Source organism: Sesamum indicum, linkage group LG10, assembly GCF_000512975.1.
Source record: "Sesamum indicum cultivar Zhongzhi No. 13 linkage group LG10, S_indicum_v1.0, whole genome shotgun sequence".
Classification (NCBI taxonomy): Eukaryota; Viridiplantae; Streptophyta; class Magnoliopsida; order Lamiales; family Pedaliaceae; genus Sesamum; species Sesamum indicum.
The window spans coordinates 2,442,656-2,449,666 of NC_026154.1; positions in this window are offsets into that span (position 1 = coordinate 2,442,656).

Consider the following 7,011-nt stretch of genomic DNA (forward strand, 5'->3'; position numbering starts at 1 on the left):
AATTAATAATGCCATTTTGGCTGATTTGAGTTTTGGAAGTTAATAAAATTGCATCTCTATCAAGAAAACAAAAAAGGAAACTAATAATGTGAGTAATTACAGAACAACTTGTCTTATCTATCCTCAACATTGTAACTAAAAGGTCATTAAGACTTGTGCTTAGAATTAATTATTAATTAGCAGTCCAATTTGACCAGATAGGTAGGCACCAAAAACAGTCTAATTCTATGATTCTTGAATTCTATTTTGTCTCAAATCCGTCCGTCAGGGTTGTATGTAAAAGGACACGATATTTCCTGACTCATGGCCCATCAAGAAAATGAAAATTTGGTATAAATACACCCTTTACCTTAAAACAAAACAATCTCTCTTCTATTATCAAATTTTCTTTTTCAGTTCTGCAGGTACAACACAAATTACCTAATTGGATCGTATTTAATACAGTTTGTGTCTAGATTATAAGTAATATGATTTCTTTGCCATGATTATTTATTATAATTAAAAGTGAAAATCATGATGAACTTAATTAACTACGATTACGCAACAACTACTAGTTATTGCTTTTATAAACGAGGCCAAAAATTAGTCACAACTAAAAAATCATTACAAATATTTTGACAACCGTGGTAAAAAAATCATGTATTGAATCGATTTTTTAAATTTGAATATAATAAATCACATCTATTAATATATGTATGTATATGGTGTCTAATATCTATATTTTTAAATTACATAAATAACCTCAAATGATCAAGAAATGTCTAAGTAATTCATGTATTTGTATTTGGATTGATTCGACCTATTAAGAAAGAATCATCAAAATATTGGTCGATATGCGAATAAACGGACTCTATGCATTGTTGTAAAATGGATGTGATTGATTCAAGTGTATATTAATCCAAATATCTTAATCTGTATATGGAAAATAAGGATTTTTTTTTTAAACTACTTTTCTACATTAACCTGTTTAATTTTAGAAGGATTTCATTAACTTGGCCGTTGAGTACCTTTATTTGCGCAAATCATTAGTTCAATTCGATTTATGAGATTCCAAAATATTCATTACTGAATATATCCTAGACCACCACCAACCAATATATAGCATAGTTATAATTCACTAAAACAAAATAACTTTTTGATAGTCTCGATTTTTTATATTATTTCAATACATTCAAATTCAAAATCTGATTCGTTGCTGCTGCGATGTATTCATATTCTACCAACATACTATTATTATTACATTAAGTACACCATACATTAAAATTTCCAAATCAAGTAATAAATTTAAAGTAAACAAAAAAAAAACCAATATATTACTACTAAAAGTAGATTAACTATCTACATTCGTATGACTCAAACTCACAATCTCTTGAACATATTAGTAATACGTTTAAATGAGAAGTAGAAAAAAAAAATACTATAAAATAAACAAGCATTCTTAAGACTCAAGAATGAAATCTCAATCTTAACAATTGAATAAAGCCTGACTGAGACTAAAACAAAATATCTAATTAGTGGGAATGAAAAGGGATTATGAAGTAAGCAAGATTTCAATATATTATTGCACGTTAGTTGAAAAAGAGACAAAATTGCAAGTGAAGTAGGATTCTGCTTTTGTTGTGAACTGTTGCAAACTATGAAGACAGTAACCTTTGATCCAACAATTTCAATGATATTTACCTCCATTAACAATATTATAATGGACACTTCTAGAATCCAATTTTGAATGTCTCAATGACCAACACAGGCAAATCTTGGCTCACACAAATTCATTCAAATGATTAATTGAATTTTTCATTTCCAATGTTCTATGAATTAACATTAATTTAGATTTCCTTTGTTGAATATAAGGAGCTATCATGATATTCTTCCTCATAAGTTGTTAACATCTCTGACCTAAACGAAAGTATTTTTTGTACGATAATGCAGTCAGGTATTTTATATTAATTGCAATTGTAAATAATAAATTTGAATGATTTATACATTTTATGGACTTCTCTTTTTAGTGAGGATTTTTTTCGGGCGAAATCATGAGTCTCTTACAAAATCAGAATGAACAATACCCCATGCAACGGAGTATCGATCAAATCATACCCAACATTATTTGATGTTTTATGTGGGAACAAGGTCATGTGCCTATCTCAAGCTCCTCATTTGGGGGTTGATTATGTAGGCACGCGTCCCGTATTAGTTATAGATGAAGAGCTTGAATGTCTTATAAATTTTAAGTCTCTTCTCATTAGTGAAATCCTTTTTCAAGACAATACCATGAGTGAAAAAGGACTCATTCGTCTATACTTGTTTCATTGAGATTGAATAATTTATCAAGTCAAGAATTGATTATTTTTGTCTCAAAATTACATCACACCTCTAAAAATTAACTTGTAACACTTGGACCACACAGTTTAAAATATAATTAGGTAGTTTTGAATAAACTCTTTATCACCCCAACCTAGTGCTGTAAATGCTTTGAATCAAGCCGAACCCACTGTTTTTCAAACTTGTTTAAATTATTATCGAGCTTGAAAAATTGAGTTTTAATTTAATTTTCATATCAATTTAATCGAGTTCAAATGAGTTATAATTGAATCAAACAAAAATCAAGCTCGAACAGGTTAATATTTTTAAGTATATTATTATTCTTACAATAATCAAATTGTGTTTAAGTCGAGCTCGAAAACTTATCGAACAAATTTTTTTTGTTTCGTGTCTAATTTGTTCAATTTAATAAATCAATTTTAAATAATTTTTTATCGATCGATCTCAATGGAATGTTGAGCAATTTGATTTATTTTTCAATCCTACCGTAACCTCAATGAGTTCCATATTTTATTATGGAATGGACGTACCTTCGGTATAACATATTACATTATAACTTTCGTGCTGGATTTGGCCCAACAGGTTACAAAATATGATAAGGGGGCTACTTTTGAACTGGCCCAATACTTGGTGGGCTAGTTCAATTGGACCCCTGGTACGTGTTAGTGGGCCTGGATATGGACAAATGGCTGAAACTTGGGCCTTTTATAATTAGGGAGTCTATATATATAATTGCATATTCTATAATTAGTTTCATTCAATTTAATTTCAAGAAGTTAGATACATTTTAAATTTTGGAACTGATGAAAGATTTGAATAAAATAAAATTATGAAAAATTTCCTAGTATTAATCTTATAATTAGCTCATTATTTAAAAAATTTATCAAACACTTTGTAACATTTTATAAGCTCTAAAACGTCTTCTTTTTAAACCCAATCAAACCCCCTCTTAACATTATTAATTCGTCACACACCTATGTGTATGAACTTCTGGAATGCTATTTAAAATAAAATATTTATTATTTAATATAGTATATATAAAATAATAAGTTAATATAAAATTATGCATGAAAATAAAAAAAATTAATAACTATAAAATGATAGCGGAGGAATGAAAAATTAGATGAATAAAAAATTTAAAAAATATAACAAGAAAAGAGAGGTACCAAGAAGTTATTCTCCCTTAATATATAGTATATATATTGCGTAAGTGAAGCGTGAGACTGCATTTATCTAGACGTCCTTATCAAGTGGGATGAATTTTGCATTTTAACGGTATTTTCTTTGCTTTGCTCATTAAAATCAACATTAATTCACGTCAAGAATAAATAAAAAGCATCTCTAATTTATGTAAAAGTGAATCATAATTTGTTAATTTAATAAAAAGTTGAAATTAATTCATGAGATAAACCCCAAATAAACTTTACCAAACTAATTATAAATTGACATTGAAATTAATCTTATCTTTAAAAATCTTAGCAATAAATATTATTTAATTTATATAAAAAAAAACACAGTATATATCCATTGGACTTTTAACATATACTCCACTACTATATTAATTATCATATATATATTATAAACTCCAAGCTGGTTTGAGCGGTAAGTCAATAGACATGTGACGAAAATGTATATTATCCACTTGAAAATCAATTGCAACATTGATTAGTTACATACAATGCATGTAAACCACACTCACCACGTTCCTTCCTCTTTCCTTTTCTTTTTCTTTTTTTTTTTAATTTTAAAAGATTGGTGCTATTTTTTTATGTTATGATCATGACTTGACGATGCCCTACCTTTTCTGTTATTACTTGACTAGTGGCTATTTAATTAGATAGCTTTACTATATTAACTCTCCAAAAATTTAAAGGTATGCATGTAGCATACATACATGCATGCTCTTTATTTAAAATTTTAAATTATTATAAAAGAGAAGCATAATTTAATATTAATATTGTAATATGTTCATCTCATGTAAAATTTCTGCACGTGAAACATTTCTTTTATAAATGATTAATTAATGATGAGATTCAAATCCAATACCTCGTTCAATAAAAATTATGAGCAGCAAGAATAGTTCTCTTGTAGATACAAAATTCTTGAGAAGTTTATATGTAATCCCCCACTGCAAATCAAAAGGGGACTTTTGGCACAAGAGAAAAAGAAAAAATGTTATAAGATGCAATCGAAAATGGATGATCGGTTGTGATTCTCGGGAGGTTGTAGGAAATAACTTTGACATTAATATACAGGTCAGAGGTGTCGGGATCGATCATTTAAAGGTTGTTGGAATATGTAAAGCTGACAAGGTCTAATAATAAAAGCATTTCTTAATATTTTTCTGGGACAATATTTATAAGTAATATCCAATATATGGCACATATTCAGCGCTCTAGGATGGTGCCACGTGCACCACTTGTAAAGATCTAAATTTCATATTAAAGATTGGGTCAGGTCGGATCCACTCGATCTACCTAGTATAAGAAAACACAAATCTTTTGTCCTATTAAGGTATTTGATGAATTGGGGAGTGCAACTAGAGTATTTTACTGATTTTACCCACATCAAGACGTGCTCTAAAAAGGATACGAGTTATCGGGTTTAGACAAATTAAAAAATTTCTTATAAATTTATTTTTCCACATGATATAAATATATATATATATACATATACCTTTTTACCATTGACTTTATACATTACCCATATGCATGTATTTGCAAATACATTATAAAAGAAAAAAATACCGTATAATAAGACACTAAAGTTGAGTATGACAATGATATATATTGCATAAAATGTTAGGCTGACAAACACTAAAAAACAGCATATTGTGGAAGCTCATGACTGGATTAATTTTATTACGCAACAATATTATTTTTTACATCAATTATCAATCTTTTACATGCTTTCTCATGTACATTAATATATATATATATAGATGAAACCATAATGACTTAATTTGCAAGTTGATCATAATTAAGGATGTATTTGCATCATTAATTTATAAGATTAATGATAATTATAAACAGTCAAAAGTACATGTACGGGGCCACATACTGAGTACTAAGTACTGTTTGACTGAGTCATATTCCACCGTATTATAATACCATTACATTAGAACTTTTAAAACTAACAAAAACAGAAAATTAAATTTTTACTCGTTACAAAAAAAAATAATTATTTCTCTACCTTATGAATAAATATAATTTAAAAATCATAATAAATCAATATTATTTACTATGGTCAATTTATTGTAGCTTTACTGATGTGTATCAGTTGTGCCACATGGACACGTACGTGTGAAGGTAGTTAGGCACTAGTTAGTCTGTTGTACAGTTGATTGTTTTCTTCACTCTATCTGGAACTATTTAATCGAGTTTCCAACTCCCAATATGCAATATACATAAATTCTCTACCTTTAACTTTTATTTTTAAATACTCCCAACTTTTACCGATGTGTGACTTACAAACTTTCTTTACAATCTATTCCCACTACAAAAATAGAAACTATTAAGTTTATTTAAGTCAAAAGCTATAAGTATTTCCCTACCAACTTTTATTTATTTATTTATTTTTTACTTTTAACTTTTGTTTTCAAACAGACCCAACTTTTACTATTACTCAACTTATACACTTTTAATTTTTATTTTTAAATAGATTGAACTTTTACTATTAGATAATTTATAATATTTTCTAATAATTTATTTTTAAAATAAAAATAAAAATTATTACAAACAGTGGTAACAGTAGAGTGTGATGGTGTAAGTAGTAGGAAGGCAACGGTCTGAGAATGAGCATTAAAAGAAAGCTGCTGGGAAAAGAGGAAATTAAGTAAAGCAACATATAAGATAGAAGCAGGGGGACCAGGAAACAAACGTGGAAATTTGATAAAATCGACTAAGTACTCTGTATCAGTAGGCATCCTTCCCCGCCTAACCCTATTGTTATTTTATCAATCAAACATCATTATTGTGATTATTATCAGTTGATTTCTGCACTTTCGATAACGACATGGATGTGGTCCAATCTTTTGAATTCATTCTTCCCTTCTCTTTTTATGATAAAAATAATACCCTCTCTTATCGTTATCTGGCGGCGCTGTAATTCTTTTAAAATAAGAGAATCATAGTCATCAGTGTTAAGAGTGCAAATCTTGAGGAAAATGTTATAACAATATAGCAACTAAAAAAAATTGAAAATAAACGGTAATTGCACGGGCAATGTGCATGTCTATCAGTTCTGTGAACAACTAAGCTGACAAACATGTATCTTTGCCGGTTTTTTTTTTTTTTATAAAAATTTGAATTTGGAATAAAACGTGTGGAGTTTTCTCAATTCGAGAATATTGTGAATATCCCATAAAGTAGAAAATTAAACTGGTCGAGTTTTTTCAATTTCGAAACCATTTTTGAAAAATTCAGTAAAATAGAGGATTAAAAGTATCGGATCCCTTATCATATGGGACTAAAAGTGTACTTTTGTCTGAGTGGGAGAAAATATATTTTACTTGTTTGCAAATGCTTAAATTAATCTGAAAAAAGTATTTGGTTTTACAGCTTCTACTCTGATCTGCATAAATTAAATTGACTTAAATCAAAGCAACTCTCCACTAATTTCTACAGTTTATTGATAAAATTGTAAATATTAAGCCGTTTTCCGAAACACTCCAACTTTACTTTTTTTTTCATT